Genomic DNA, 16,481 nt, shown 5'->3' with positions numbered 1-16,481 from the left:
TTCCATTGGCTCTATTAGATAGGCTATTATAATTTCCTTGTTTTGATCTGAAGGGGAGCGCGGTTTATAACATACAGTAGAATTAAACAGGTGAACAGACAGTTGATCTTTTGCATTGAAGTGTGTAGGCTGCCACTGTAAGTAGGCCTACTGTAGTAAAAAAAAAATCTAAGTAGACAATGTTTCAGAATTCGGGTGCAGTGCAGCATATGGGTTTGGAAAAAGTAGGCTAAATGCCAAACATTATTGAATTCAAACGATCTGTTACAGGTTGATAACATTTTGCAATTGTTTTTGTCTATCAGAAACGGTCAAATACAGCAAATGTCACTGCAAAAGGAAACGTTCTGCCAAAACCTCCAAAGACATTTGATCGCAAATTCGCAATTGCTATTTCATTTAGATATTGTCTTGGTCTAATTCCATTACTTCTAAAGTATGCACAGTTTTACAACTGGCTTGATTTATAATGGGAAACATGTATGGCGCCAAGTTTATACATCTCAATATTTGTGTGCATGTGCAGTCTTTTCAGGGGGCTCATTTATTGTTTATTGTTTACTCCATGTGTAACTCTGTGTTGTTGTCTGTTCACACTGCTATGCTTTATCTTGGCCAGGTCGCAGTTGCAAATGAGAACTTGTTCTCAACTAGCCTACCTGGTTAAATAAAGGTGAAATAAAATAAATAAATAAATACTTTTTTTTTAATAACAATTACGTAAATTTCACACTTAATATTTGAGTGCGTCATTTCTGAAAATACTGCTGTCTGGTGATGACAGAATGTTAAACTTTTGCAGTGACATTTGTTGTACTCCTAGGCCATCTGACAGACAAAATATCTATGTGACCCATTTCTGAAATGTATACGCATGTGCACAAATATTGAGATAAATAAACTTGCCGCACGCCATACACACTTATGTTTCCCCTTATAAATCATACCTGCCATAAAACTATGAGCACGTGGACGTGCATTAAAACTCTGCCTGGAAACCACCCTCCATTCACCTTTTTAGAGCGTTGGGCCAATAACCGGAAGGTTGCTGGATCGAATCCCCGAGCTGACAAGGTAAAAATCTGTCGTTCTGTCCCTGAGCAAGACAGTTAACCCACTGTTACGCAGAATGTTTTGATATTTTGCAGTGACCTTTTCAAACTAAATGCATGCTGCCTATAGAGCGAATGCCTGCGCATTCTGCAAGATTGATTGTATATTCAAAACAATTTAGGCTAGTTGGCTAAAGTAGGCTAAATGCTACAGCCCACACTTCTATGCAAAATACTAATTGTTGTTCAATATTTAGTTTATCAACATTGGGTTTCTATGTCCTGCCTTGGTATAGGCTCTGATATTAAATAGGTAATGATGTCGCACAGCAATACTGTAGCCTACCCATATTGTCAACTATTTTACATAGGCTACAGGTCGATTTACTGTGTTGGCAATTTAAAAAATCTTCTGCAGTAATTTATGCTTTATCTGGCAAGGACTGTGTCCATTTCTATAGGATAAAACAACGGCAAATTGTTGTGGACCTGTCAGCAGAACATTTGAATTCAACAATGTTTTGCATCAACTTTTCCTCCAACCTAAATATGGACTGTCCGTGAATTCTGAAACAATTGCAGTATTTACAGTAGCATACATATAGGCCTACTTCAATGTAAAACGTCAACTGTTCACCTGTTAAATTCGACTGTATATTATAGCCTAAACCGCGCTACCCATGGGACTGCAAAACTTGAAATATACAGTAGCCTATCTATGCTAGGCCAATTAAATGAGAAATGTGCCTGGTAATTTGTTGTATGGCTACTTCAGGAATATGAACCCATCACTGCCACAAAATGAGGAATTTATTCTGCAATGGTTATGAAAATAAAATAAATAGATACATACATACTATAGAATTTTCACAAATACCGGACTCTGTCATTTCCAAACATTTTATGAATGTATGAAAACATGAAGATTAGCATATCTATGTGTGCTCGCTTGTCACACACAAAAAATGCATCATATTCTTCCTGAATATGAACAGATTTTAATACCATTTAATGTTACTAAATTGGTGTCAGTTCCACTTTAAGTAACCAAACACAAATACACATTATTGTCAAGTACTGTGTGTGTCTTGAATAAAGATTACTGAGCAGAAATGAACGTTTTTGACACATGCAGTATTTCAGATATCATTCATTTACATTTAAATGCTTGCAGTACATTCAGGAGCCAGAGCTTTTTGAGCAGATTATTACCTCAGCTAGAGTCGTCTGTACGGCAGCAACCTGGGCAGGCAGTGTAGAGGAGACCACCTGGGTCAGCGGTAGTGCCGTGGTAGAGACTGTCTGTGTCGGTAATGGTGTGGACATCACTGGGACATGTGACGGTGTTGGCAGTGACAGTGTTGACACCTCCTGCGCCAGTACTGACGCCGTGTCCACAGGTGGTAGATCTAGAGTAGAAACTACCTGGACAGGTAACGGTGCTGACATCTCCTGGGCAGGGACCAATGTAAATGCCACCTGGGTGGATGGTGCTGTTGTCACCTCTGTAACAGGAAGGACATTAGTAGCTACCTGGACAGGTACAGGTGCAGTGACTACCTGGCTAGAAGGCAGTGAGATGGCCTCCTGTGGCTGTTCTTCAGTGCAGATGGTTGTGTCATCCTCACACAGAGACACAACGCTGACCACTGGAGGTAAAGATGGGGCACCCGGCTGAGCTCGGGTCCTCTGTAGTCTTTAGGTTTACAAGAGAAACAGGATACATTGTTACTAACCAGGTCCCACTGGGCTAAAATGATTTTTACAGTGTTGAAGTTACATACAGTGCCTTCAGAAAGTATTCATATACCCCTCGACTTATTCCACATTTTGTTGTGTTACAGCCTGAATTCAAAATGGATACAATTGTTGTTTATTTCTTCACCCATCTACACACAATACCCCATAATGACTAAATTAAAACAATTTGTGGAAATTTATTGAAAATGAAATACAGAGATATCTCATTTACATAAGTATTCACATCCCTGAGTCAATACTTTTGGCAGCAATTACAGCTGTGAGTCTTTCTGGGTAAGTCTCTAAGACCTGTCCACATCTGGATTGTTGTTGATCATTGCTAGAGAACCATTTTCAGGTCTTGCCATAGATTTTCAAGTAGATTTAAGTCAAAACTGTAACTTGGCCACTTAAGAACAATCACTGTATCCTTGGTAAGAAACTTCAGTGTGGATTTGGCCTTGTGTTTTTTGTAATTGTCCTGCTGAAAGGTGAATTAATCTCCCAGTGTCTGCTGGAAAGCAGACTGAACCAGGTTTTTCTCTAGGATTTTACCTGTGCTTAGCTCCATTTCTTTTTTATCCTGAAAAATTCCCCAATCCTTAACGATTACAAGCATACCCATAACATGATTCAGTCACCACTATGCTTGACAATATGGAGAGTGGTCCTCAGTAATGTGTTGTATTGGATTTGCCCCAAACACAACACTTTGTATTCAGGACAAAAAGTGAATTGCTTTTTTGCAGTAATACGTTAGTGCCTTTTTGCAAACAAAGGCATGTTTTGGAATATTTTTATTTTGTACAGGCTTCCTTCTTTTCACTCTGTCAATTAGGTTAGTACTGTGGAGTAAATACAATGTTGTTGAGCCATCCTCAGTTCTCCTATCACAGCCATTAAACTCTGTAACTGTTTTGAAGTCACCATTGGCCTAATAGTAAAATCCCTGGGCGGTTTCCTTCCTCTACGGCAACTGAGTTAGGAAGGATGCCTGTATCTTTGTAGTGACTGGGTGAATTGATACATCCCCCAAAGTGTAATTAATATATTCACCATGCTCAAAGGGATATTCAATGTTAGCTTTTTTTACCCATAGGTGCCCTTCTTTGCGAGGCAATGGAAAACCTCCCTGGTCTTAGTGGTCGAATCTGTTTGAAATTCGTTGCTCGACTGAGTGGCCTTGTATGTGTGGGGTACAAAGATGAGGTAGTCATTCAAAAATCATGTTAAACACTATTATTGCCCACAGAGTGAGTCCATGCAACTTATTATGTGACTTGTTAAGCACATTTTTACTCCTGAACTGATTTAGCTTGTCATAACAAAGGGGTTGAATGCTTAGTGACTCAAGACATGTCAGCATTTCATTTTTTATTAATTTGTAAAAAATTCTAAAAACATAATTCAACTTTGACATTATGGGTTATTGTGTGTAGGCCAGTGACAAAAAATATCAATTTAATCAATTTTAAATTCAGGCTGTAACACAACAAAATGTGGAAAAAGTCAAGGGGCGTGAATACTTTCTGAAGGCACCGTATGTGCTACACTGAGGCCTGTTACATTACAGAATGTAAACCTTTGAGCTTGCTTTTACTACCCAATTAAATGTTTTCCAATTATATTTTGAGTAGAGGAAGAGTACTCACTGTGCAAGTTCACAATGTTGTTCCCCCTCCGAATCTGTAGAGGAGGCACCTGTATAACATATAAAAGAGGGTGATATGCAGCACACTAGTAGGGATGATCCTAGTATGATTGTCTATATTAATGTTTTAACTTAAAATTAAACATTTATACCAGAGGAGATACTAATTAATCAGCAGTAATACTTTTTAGGTTGTATAGTAAGTATTTATGTGACGGTGCACTCTTGGTCACCTTCGACGTAGATCTCGGCAGACGTAGAGTCTGTGCCGTAGAAGTTGGATGCAAAGCAAGAGTACCGCCCTGTGTCTTCCTCGAATGCCTCGGCAATGATCAGAGAGTGCAACTCGCCGTTGTTGATGATCTGAATGTCAGGGCAGTTCTCCAGCTCCTTCCCCTCACAAAACCACCTGGAAAGCCACACAATACATATGCTCATTTTAGTGTCATCACATTAGGTATTCAGCCCATTGTGCATAATCACTGTATAACATCTAACTGCTTCCAACTTCAAAGTATACACTGAGTGTACAAAACAGTAGGAACACAGAGTCGCATCCCCTTTCGACTTCAATGCTTCCCAGAGTTGTGTCAAGTTGGCTGGATGTCCTAGGGTGGTGGACCATTCCCGATACACATGGGAAACTGTTGAGCGTGAAAAACCCAGAAGCGTTGCAGTTCTTGACACACTCAAACTGGTGCGCCTGGCACCTAATACCATACCCCATTCAAAGGCACTTAAAACTTTGGTCTTGCCTGTTAACCCTCTGAATGGCACACATACAAAATCCATGTCTCAATTGTCTCAAGGCTTAAAAATCCTTCTTTAACCTGTCTCCTAAAAATCATCTACAGTGATTCAAGTGGATTTAACAGGTGACATCAATAAGGGATCATAGCTTCCACCTGGATTCACCTGGTCAGTCTGTCAGGGAAAAAGAGCAGGTGTTCCTAATGTTTTGTACACTCATTGTAAGTTAAATGAAGATCAAGTTGAGTTGACAAAATGAAAAAATAAAAAAAACTTTTCTGTATTGGCAACTCTCTTCCAGTCATAACTCCTTAGTGTATGTGATGAGTGTCTTGACCCAGCTCCCTCCCATTATGTATGTCTGTCCAACGACAAGTAAGTGTAGCTACAATCAGGTCAGGGGAAGAAGTTCTGGTGAGCTCTCTTACACCTTAAAACAAGTCACCACCACACCACTTACCATGCCAAATGAGCCCGTAGTTACCACTTGCTATATGCCAATAGCGATTGATGTAAAATCTAAATGAATGATGTTCTGAAGATGAAAAATATACACTACTGTTCCTGACTGTAACTAGTTTAAAACCACCTCAACTAACTTAACGATTTTCTGTAAATACCCCCAAAAGTTTACAGATTTGATATAGCAAAACTATTTATAGTTTTGTATTCTCTACTACAATATTCAGATAAAGATGTTCAAGTGTGAATTTACATGATGTTGTCTTTCAGGCTTCGTGTAAAAATTGGCTAGTATTTCCAGTATGACATCGATGGAGTCCTTGTTCTGCTAGATTGGCAACTCCATAAAGACACTTGTTAAATCAGAGATGATTTAACGGCCAAATACTAACCCTTTATTACTGTACTAACTGGTATCCTCTCGTACCCTGTGTACTAAAAAGCCGACCAGCCACCATGTCTCTGTACTGTAGATCTATTTTGGGACGATGAGGCAATGATGCAGTGTAAAATATATCAGATAGACATGTAGACAAAGGGTGTCTATGCGATCTCTTAGCAGAGGTCACCAGACATATATATAAGTCAGCTACAAAGCCTTCAGACACCTATGGGCCTAAACGATCCAGCATGAATGAATGTTCTGCATACATAGAAAAAATATATAAATAAGTTGAGACTATGCAGTCAAATATAAATACTCAGTTACAGAATCCCCCTGCCGAGAGCGCTGTGGGACTAATTTCTAGCGTGTGTGTTATTGTTTATGTCTGGCTGGAGCTGTGCGGTCTGACTCTCACCCATCCTTACCATTTCTCCCACTCAGGTGAGAGATCGACATCTCCTTCAGCTCATGGCTTCAGCCAAATTGGACAATAGCCATGTGTCTCAACACTGTGCCCGCTCTAGCTATGCAGTCTCTCCAGGCCCTGCTTGGCTAGCCAGCTTGACCCACACCCTCCAAGGGAGTAAATATTACCTGAACGGTGTTATTCCAGTCTGAGTGTGGGTACACATAAACTCAGAAAAAAAAAAATGTCCTCTCACTGTCAACTGCTTTTATTCTCAGCAAACTTAACATGTGTAAATATTTGTTTGAACATGACAAGGTTCAACAACAGACATTAACTGAACAAGTTCCACAGACTTGTGACTAACAGAAATTGAATAATGTGTCCCTGAACAAAGGGGGGGTCAAAATCAAAAGTAACAGTCAGTATCTGGTGTGGCCACCAGCTGCATTAAGTACTGCAGTGCATCTCCTCCTCATGGACTGCACCAGATTTGCCAGTTCTTGCTGTGAGATGTTACCCCACTCTTCCACCAAGGCATCTGCAAGTTCCCGGACATTTCTGGGTGGAATGGCCCTAGCCGCCACCCTCCGATCCAACAGGTCCCAGACGTGCTCAATGGGATTGAGATCTGGGATCTTCGCTGGCCATGGCAGAACACTGACATTCCTGTCTTGCAGGAAATCACGCACAGAACGAGCAGTATGGCTGGTGGCATTGTCATGCTGGAGGGTCATGTCAGGATGGAGCCTGCAGGAAGGGTACCACATGAGGGAGGAGGATGTCTTCCCTGTATGGCACAGCATGGAGATTGCCTGCAATGACAACAAGCTCAGTCCGATGATGCTGTGACACACCGCCCGAGACCATGACGGACCCTCCACTTCCAAATCGATCCAGCTCCAGAGTACAGGCCTCGGTGTAACGCTCATTCCTTCGACGATAAACGTGAATCCGACCATCACCCCTGGTGAGACAAAACCGCGACTCGTCAGTGAAGAGCACTTTTTGCCAGTCCTGTCTGGTCCAGCGACGATGGGTTTGTGCCCATAGGCGACGTTGTTGCCGGTGATGTCTGGTGAGGACCTGCCTTACTGCGAGGACGATCAGCTGTCCATCCTGTCTCCCTGTAGCGCTGTCTTAGGCGTCTCACAGTACAGACATTGCAATTTATTGCCCTGGCCACATCCCCAGTCCTCATGCCTCCTTGCAGCATGCCTAAGGCACATTCACGCAGATGAGCAGGGACCCTGGGTATCTTTCTGTTGGTGTTTTTCAGAGTCAGTAGAAAGGCCTCTTTAGTGTCCTAAGTTTTCATAACTGTGACCTTAATTGCCTACCGTTGTAGGCTGTTCGTGTCTTAACGACCGTTCCACAGGTGCATGTTCATTAATTGTTTATGGTTCATTGAACAAGCATGGGAAACAGTGTTTAAAATCTTTACACTGAAGATCTGTGAAGTTACTTGGATTTTTACGAATTATCTTTGAACGACAGGGTCCTGAAAAATGGACGTTTCTTTTCTCGCTGAGTTTATGTGCATAGGATGCGTGACTACAAAAACCATCCCCATGTACATCTCCATGTTTATCTTCTCCTGTGTGTGTTAACTCTTGAGCTGCTTTATTCCCCTCTAACCAGGGGCGGTGTCAGTGAGTCACAAACCAGTAAAATACGTAGAGACAGGTCGCTCTCTTTCACTCAATATTCGACAAAGTTTAAAATCAAACAAATCAGCATGCAATACACAGTATAAGCGGAGGATGTTCTGAACCCTTTTCTAGGATTGCAAGTCTGCTACCCAATCTCTAACAAACCAGGGAGCCTATCAAAAGGATTTGCTGGATAGTTCAGCAAAGGTTTGAGTTTATTCCAAAGAGAGGTGGTACTCTTTGGTGTGCCCCCTAGAGAAGATAGAAAATCCCAATTGAGATTGTTATCAAGAAAGATGATCCAGTGTCCAAAATGTCCCTGATGCAATCACCCACTTTACTCCTGATGTGTGGCTGATACTTGGGCGCAATTGACATATAGGAGACATCGCCTGGAATGTGCTGCCTAAGGTCCATCTGGCAAAGCATGTCAGTTCTAATGAGTAAGGGTCTAATTTGAAAGTATGAGTAGTCGAGTAGCTAATCTCTACTAGACTGCCTGGCTGCTGCATCTGTCAAGGCTATTTTCCCTCCAGACTCCAGCCCTAGAGAGGAAAGTCCCCCCCAACAGAACGCCCCAAAGCCTAGGGAGGCTATGACTGGGTGTCCCAATCGCATACACACAATATTAAACAGACTGAGAATACGCACAATACCATTCCTTGACACACCAGAGCTACTATATCCTAGGAGGTGATACAGAGCACACTTAAAGCTAGAATCCTTAATTGAAACAATAACAAAGCGGTCACCATGCCTTTGTTTTGGTAAAAAGCGGAGGCAGGGGCCTGGAGAAATGTAACCACTTTCAAATGAATAGACATATATGGGTGCAAGGACTGACCCTTCATGATATCAAAATGATAGTTGTAACCATGTTTTGAGGCTATACAGTGTTTGTTTACATTTACATTGTTCAAAAACATTGTAGTAAAAAAAGCTTGTATTTTGGGTTCTGATGGGGTACGACAGTTGAACCAAGCTCATGAGGCATTTATAAGATATATCAGTGAGTATATATAATTAATTTACAAGTCAAAATGGATGTAGCAACTAAGGATTCTAGTTTTAATACTGAGAGAACATAACCACGACATCAAGAACAAACCCAAGTTAACACACCAACAGACAGATAGCAACTGTGTACAGTGCCAAGCTCTAACAAAATTACATGACACACCATATGAAATACTAAGCGAAGAGGAAAACGCTCCTTAATATACTGATAATGCTAAAACATCTAGCGTGGAGAGTGAGCAAAACATGAACTCATACACAAGCACAATACAAGGACAATCTATAGATCCTTAATACATTGACACCATTCACATAATACAAATAAATTAGACAACATAATAGCACCAAGAACTGACATAAAACACAATATAACATTTCAAATACACACCTATCATATCAACTGTTTTACTAAGTCCTACTTTAACGTTTCTATCAACTCAGCCAATTCCATTCCACCACAAGACACTCATGTGCTCAGTGCCACTGCCAGTCCCAAAATGGTGGAGAGAAACATCCGTGGCAGGAGCGTGTCAGTAGGTCAGCATTGTCTAGTGGGAGCTTCAGCTGGCCCCTGCTTATTCTGACCGCTCAGGTGACCTCTCTTTGTCTATCAATTCAAGCAGGAATCTTTGAACAACGGTTCAAACTACTATACCACATTCTGTTACTGTTATTTATTGGCAAATAGGCCACAATCTGTGTTCAGATATTTAAGAACATTATTATGAGCTGATGAAAACCCACTGGCATTTAGAGTGCCGCACACAAACACTGCAATGATCTAATGTCACAGACATAAAACAGAATACACACAGCACTTTGTCAGCCGTTTGCTAAAATCACCTGTCAAACATGCAGATCTCCCTTGACGTCTTAGAAAATGGCAAACTTTGTCTTGACTACCCCACACAGAGCATTGTCACAATCAATATATCTTATGACAAACACAGTGACAGTTTTATTGTCTACCCAATAGATGATCTATACTTAGGAATTGTGACACTTCTGAGTTTACTGTACCCTCTCACTAAAAGTACTGGAGTCCACTGGGTATCAGTATGTAAATACCAGCTCAGTATTATGAATACCCCGAGGCATATCTGAATATTTGCAAATTCAAGCCCAAACAAGCAAATATTACCATGAGATCATTTACAAAATACCTGTAAAAACAGATTTTCTTACTGGCCTTCTTTTCTTTGAAACAAAAGAAAGCTATACATTTCAAAATGTGTTTAATAGCTACTCCAGCAAAAATACTGGTGTTCATATTCGACAATGTCAACAACATTCTGAATATCTTAATTGTCTCACTTTGCATCTTATTGGTCACTCACCCTTGATTCCTGCACTTTTTTCATATGTCCATTTAGATTGGGCTCCCGAGTGGCGCAGTGGTCCAAGACACTGCATCCCAGCACTGCAGTACCTGGTTCGCATCCAGGCTGCATCACATCCGGCCGTGATTGGGAGTCTCATAGGGCCGCACACAATTGGCCCAGCGTCGTCCGGGTTTGGCCGGGGTAGGCCGTCATTGTAAATAAGAATTTGTTCTTAACCTGACTTGCCTAGTTAAATAAAGGTTAAATAAAATGTTTTTTTTAATAATGTCTTCAACAGTAAAATAATCAAATTGTACTCAGATCCTGCTATGTGGTGAGTAATCTCCTGTTTTCAGGCTCATACATTGCCTTCGGAAAGTATACAAACCCCTTATTCTAAAATGGATTTAAAAAAATAATAATATCAGCAATCTACACACAGTACCCCATAATGACAAAAACAGGTTTTTAGATTTTTTGCAAAGACAAAAAAAGAAATACCTTATTTACATAAATATTCAGCCCCTTTGCTATGAGACTTGAAATTGAGCTCAGGTGCATCCTGTTTCCATTGATCATCCCTGAGATGTTTCTACAACTTGGAGTCCACCTGTGGTAAATTCAATTGATTGGACATGATTTGGAAAGGCACACACCTGTCTATATTAGGTCCCACAGTTGACAGTGCATGTCAGAGCAAAAACCATGCCATGAGGTCGAAGCAATTGTCTGTAGAGCTCGGAGACAGGATTGTGTCGATGCACAGATCTGGGGAAGGGTACCAAGACATTTCTGCAGCATTGAAGGTCCCCAAGAACACAGTGGCCTCCATCATTCTTAAATGGAAGAAGTATGGAACTACCAAGACTCTTCTTAGAGCTAGCAACACGGGCAAACTGAGCAATCGGGGGAGAAGGGCCTTGGTCAGGGAGGTGACCAAGAAACCAATGGTCACTCTGACAAAGCTCCAGAGTTCCTCTGTGGAGTTGGGAGAACCTTCCAGAAGGATAACCATCTCTGCAGCACTCCACCAATCAGGCCGTTATGGTAGAGTGGCCAAATGGAAGCCACTCTTCAGTAAAAGGCACATGACAGCCTGCTTGGAGTTTGCCAAAAGGCACCTAAAGGACTCTCTTGATGAAACCAAGTTTGAACTCCTTGGCCTGAATGCCAAGCGTCACATCTGGAGGAAACCTGGCACCATCCCTACGGTGAAGCATGGTGGTGTCAGCATCATGCTGTGGGGATGTTTTTCAGCGGCAGGGACTGGGAGACTAGTCAGAATCGAGGGAAAGATGACCGGAGCAAAGTTCAGAGAGATCCTTGATGAAAACCTGCTCCAGAGCACTCAGGACCTCAGACTGGGGCCGAAGGTTCACCTTCCAACAGGACAATGACACTAAGCACACAGTCAAGACAATGCAGGAGGGGCTTCGGGACAAGTCTCAATGTCCTTGAGTGGCTCAGCCACAGCCCAGACTTGAACCCGATCGAACATCTCTGGAGAGACCTGAAAATAGCTGTGCAGCAACACTCCTCATCCAACTTGGCAGAGCTTGAGAGGATCTGCAGAGACGAATGGGAGATACTCCCCAAATACAGGTGTGCCAAGCTTGAAGCGTCATACCCAAGAAGACTCAAGACTGTAATTGCTGCCAAAGGTGTTTCAACAAAGTACTGCTTAAAGGGTCTGAATTCTTATGTAAATGGGATATTTCCATTCATTTTAAAACCTGTTTTTGCTTAGTTATTATGGGGTATTGTATGTAGATTGATGTGGGGAAAAAACGATTTAATCAATTTCAGAATAAGGCTGTAACGTAACAAAATGTGGAAAAAGTAAAGGGGTCTGAATACTTTCCGAATGCACTGTATACTCCACTGCTTTGATTGGTGTAACGTTAGCTACATTTACATTTACATTTAAGTCATTTAGCAGACGCTCTTATCCAGAGCGACTTACAAGTTGGAGCTAGAAATGTAACGAGCTAGAAACCACAAGTGTCTATCCAGATAATGAAAATACAAGGAACTTACAGTTACATGTAATTTGCACCCGCATGATCATGAGCAAAGTCATTGTAGCCAATCATTTTGGATACTTAGCAGGAGAGGAAAATGGTCCAATTCACTCACTTATCAAGAGAACATCCCTGGTCATCCCTATTACCTCTGATCTGGCGGACTCACTAAACACAAATGTTTTGTAGTAAATTATGTCTGAGTGTTGGAGTGTGCCCCTGGCTATCTGGAAATTTAAAAAACAAGAAAATAGTGCACCCTTTACTTTTGATACTTAAGTAGAATTTTACTGGGTGACTAACTTTTACTTGAGTAATTTTCGATTAAGGTATCTTTACTTTTACTCAAGTATGACAATTTGTTACTTTTCCCACCACAGATCATTGCTTGACAGCCATTTTCAAGTCTTGACATAGATTTTCAAGCCGAATTAAATCAAAACTGTAACTAGGCCACTCAGGAACAGTTAGCGTCATCTTGGTAAGTAACTCCAGTGTATATTTGGCCTTGAGTTTAAGGTTATGGTCGTGCTGAAATGTGGATTTGTATCCCAGTGTCTGTTGAAAAGCAGACTGAACCAGGTTTTCCTCTAGGACTTTGCCTGTGCTTAGCTCTGTTCCTTTTCTTTTTATCCTAAAAAACTCCCTAGTCCTTGCCGATGACAAGCATACCCATAACATGATGCAGCCACCACCATGCTTGAAAATAGAAGACTGGTACTCAATGATGCGTTGTGTTGGATTTGCCCCAAACATGATGCTTTGTATTAATTTCTTTGCCACATTTTTTGCAGTATTACTTTAGTGCTTTATTTCAAACAGGATGTATGTTTTGGAATATTTGTATTATGTACAGGCTTCCTTCTTTTCACTCTGTCATTTAGGTTAGCATTGTAGAGTAACTACAATGTTTTTGATCCATCCTCAGGTTTCTCCCATCACAGCCATTTAACTCTAACTGGTTTAAAATCACCATTGGCCTCATGTTGAAATCCCTGAGCGGTTTCCTTCCTCTCTGTCAACTGAGTTATGAAGGACGCCTGTATCTTTGTAGTGACTGGGTGTATACTTCACCATGCTCAAAGGGATATTCAAATGTTTATCCATCTACCAATAGGTGCCCTACTTTGAGAGGCAATGAAAAACCTCCCTGTTCTTTGTCGTTGAATCTGTGCTTGAAATTCACTGCTTGACTGAGTGGCCTTACAGATAATTGTATGTGTGGAGTACAGAGATGGGGTAGTCATTCAAAAAGCATGTTAAACACCATTATTGCACACAGAGTTAGTCCATGCAACTTATTATCTGACTTGTTAAGCACATTTTTACTCCTGAAGTTATTTAGGTGTGCCATAACAAAGGGGTTGAATACTTAGTGACTCAAGACATTTCTCCTTTTCATTTTTTATTAATTAGTAAACATTTCTAAAAACATAATTCCACTTTGACATTATGGGGTATTGTGTGTAGATCTGTGACACAAAAACAAAATTTTATAAATTTTAAATTCAGGCTGTAGCACAACAAAATCTGCACCTAAGTATCGTGATAATATTGTATCGTGAGGTCCCTGGCAATTCCCAGCCCTACTAGCTACAGTAGCTATACTCACAGCTGACAGTGCCCTATTTTTAAAATATTTATCAACTCCAAGTGGAAATTCCCATACCCAATTCGTGAGTATGTACAAGTAACCTTCGTCATTCTTCGTAGGTGAAGCCTAAACGTGTTTCCTCTATAGGACAGGAAATTACATCAAAAGAGTGGCGGCAACTTCTTCTGTGGGGGCCCTTTAAAGGCCCAATGCAGCCATTGTTATATCAATATAATTTCTGGGTAGCAATTACCTTACTGTAATAGAGTTCCATTAAAATGGGCAAAAGTAGCTTTTTAGCAAAAAAAACTTTCTCAAGCAAGAATTTTGCTAGGACCGTCTGCGTGGTCTGAGTGGGGAGGCGAAAACTAGCTGTTATTGGCTGACAGGTTTGGAACTCTCTTTGTTATTGGTCTATTAACCAATTGACTGCATGGTGATGTCACTATGGAAAGCTGAAACCCTTGCCTATGCAAACCTGCTGATTAGAAGGTCCTGTGTAGATTGAATTTTCAACAAGCAACTATCAGGAATTAACACTGATCAAATGTTGTCACACTTTTACAGTGTTAGTTTCATCAGCTGTTGTATAATATGTTACACAACTTTGAAATTTGACTGCACTTGGCCTTTAAGCTGACTTTAGCCACTGTAACACACATAGTTTTTTTAGATAGCATTAGCTAAAGTTAGCAGTGGCTATTTAAACAAATTTTAACTACGGATGACAGTTCCTCTTTGCCCCATAAACTTCTTTCAGACGAAATGTAAAAATAGAGGTATTAATAAAAAAATTAAAAATAAAGTGAAGATATCCTTTAAATTAAGAGGATATTAAACTTTGGCTACAAAAACACTAACATTCAGTGAGGTTGACCATCTGGGTAGCCTTACCGGACTTCGGGCATGGGGAGTCCTCGAACAATGCAGTCCAGCTGTACCTTGCTGCCCTCCAGCACCTCCCTGCTTTTCAGTTTTTGGATGAAGTGAGGGGGCTCACAGATGGGGTCGGCTGTGTACACCCCGGGGGTGACCTCCACCAGGGCAGGGCTTTCAGCCTCATCCAGCCCATCCGCCTCCAGCACCCCAGAGTCATCATACTGCTCCTCAGTAGTCCTCCAGTCCTGCATGGGGAAGTAAGTGTGCCCAAACCCTGGTTCCATGCCCAAACCCTGGACTTCTGATGGCTGAATGCTGAAAGGATTAGTAGGCCTCTCCATCTCCATTTCGAAGTCTTGGAGAAGAATGGTTCGTTCCCTGTCGTCTGCATTCAGGGAGTAAACGCTCCCATCCACTTGACCCTTGTTTGCTCTGCTCCTATGAGTTTTGCATGATCTGGGCCGTATCCTTTTGGAGCTGTTAGCCTTGAACAGAGAGGAGAGCTCCTCGATGAAGTCTGCTGCCTTGTTGAGGAACTCCTTCTTGGACTGGGTCCCCAGGCCGTACGCTGGAGTGTTCATCCCCCTAGCCCCTGGCCTCTTAAAGTCCTCAAAGGCCTCCCTGGTCACCCAGTTGTTCTTCATTGTAATGTCCTGGATGATGGACGGTGGGAACGTCTGTCTGTCTGTCCTCATGTCGTTGTCCTGGATGGATGGTTGGGACAGTGGATATTTCTGTCTGTCGGTCCTTATTGCGTTGTCCTGAATGGACAGTTGGGATGGCTGATATATCTGTTTGTCTATCCTTATCACATTGTCCTGTATGGACAGAGGTGAGAATGACCGTCTCTCTGGGAAGAATGTCGCGTGTGTTGGTCGGGGTTCTTTTAGTTCCAGGTCAGGCTGGGTGTCGGGAGTGTTGGATGCAGTGGAGGTGACAGAAGGGGCGACCGGGGCCTTGAACTCTGTCCTCTCCTCGCGGGCCTCGTGTCCGATAGCCTGACAGGCCAGGTTGACACTCTTATCCAGTTCTTCCTGGCTCAGGAAGGCTGAGAGGCCTGGGAACTGGGGTTGGGGCTTGTCCTGCCCCGCGGAGTCCTCCGCCTTGCCTTTGAGGGGCGCGTAGACCAGGTGCCGCGAGGAGTCGGAATGGCTCATGGCGCTGTGTCTCTGGTGCGCCCGCGCTTAGGCCAAGTAGTTCTCTCTCAAGAGCTGAGACAATGATGTAGGCTGGTTCACATTGTTCTCTTGCATGCTGTTGGGAAATAAGAGGGTTTCAATCTTTAACTTGATTGTGACTGTTTCATTTTAGTGTGTCAGTGCATAATGTATTCCCCCTGTGAAAATTCATAATTACACTTCCATTTAAATTAGTTCAGACATGAATCATTTAGAAACTTAAAATAAATCAACGCTTCTACATTCATTGAATATTTGACAGAAATAATGCAATATTGGTAAGATCACAGAATACTTTGCAAGTAATCTCAAATAATTCAATAACAATCTGTGTTCCACTTATGGGTCATAATAAATTCCTATTTTAGGATT

At 41.7% G+C, this 16,481-nt stretch overlaps 1 pseudogene; it reads right to left on the bottom strand.

The window, feature by feature from the left end:
• Positions 1-16,184, bottom strand: part of LOC139570648 (myopalladin-like) — a 32,492-nt pseudogene extending 16,308 nt beyond the window's left edge.
• Positions 16,185-16,481: the final 297 nt, after the last annotated feature.

Source organism: Salvelinus alpinus, chromosome 3, assembly GCF_045679555.1.
Source record: "Salvelinus alpinus chromosome 3, SLU_Salpinus.1, whole genome shotgun sequence".
Lineage (NCBI taxonomy): Eukaryota > Metazoa > Chordata > Actinopteri > Salmoniformes > Salmonidae > Salvelinus > Salvelinus alpinus.
The sequence above is the reverse complement of the archived record's forward strand: the minus strand, read 5'-3'. Positions and strand labels throughout refer to the sequence as shown.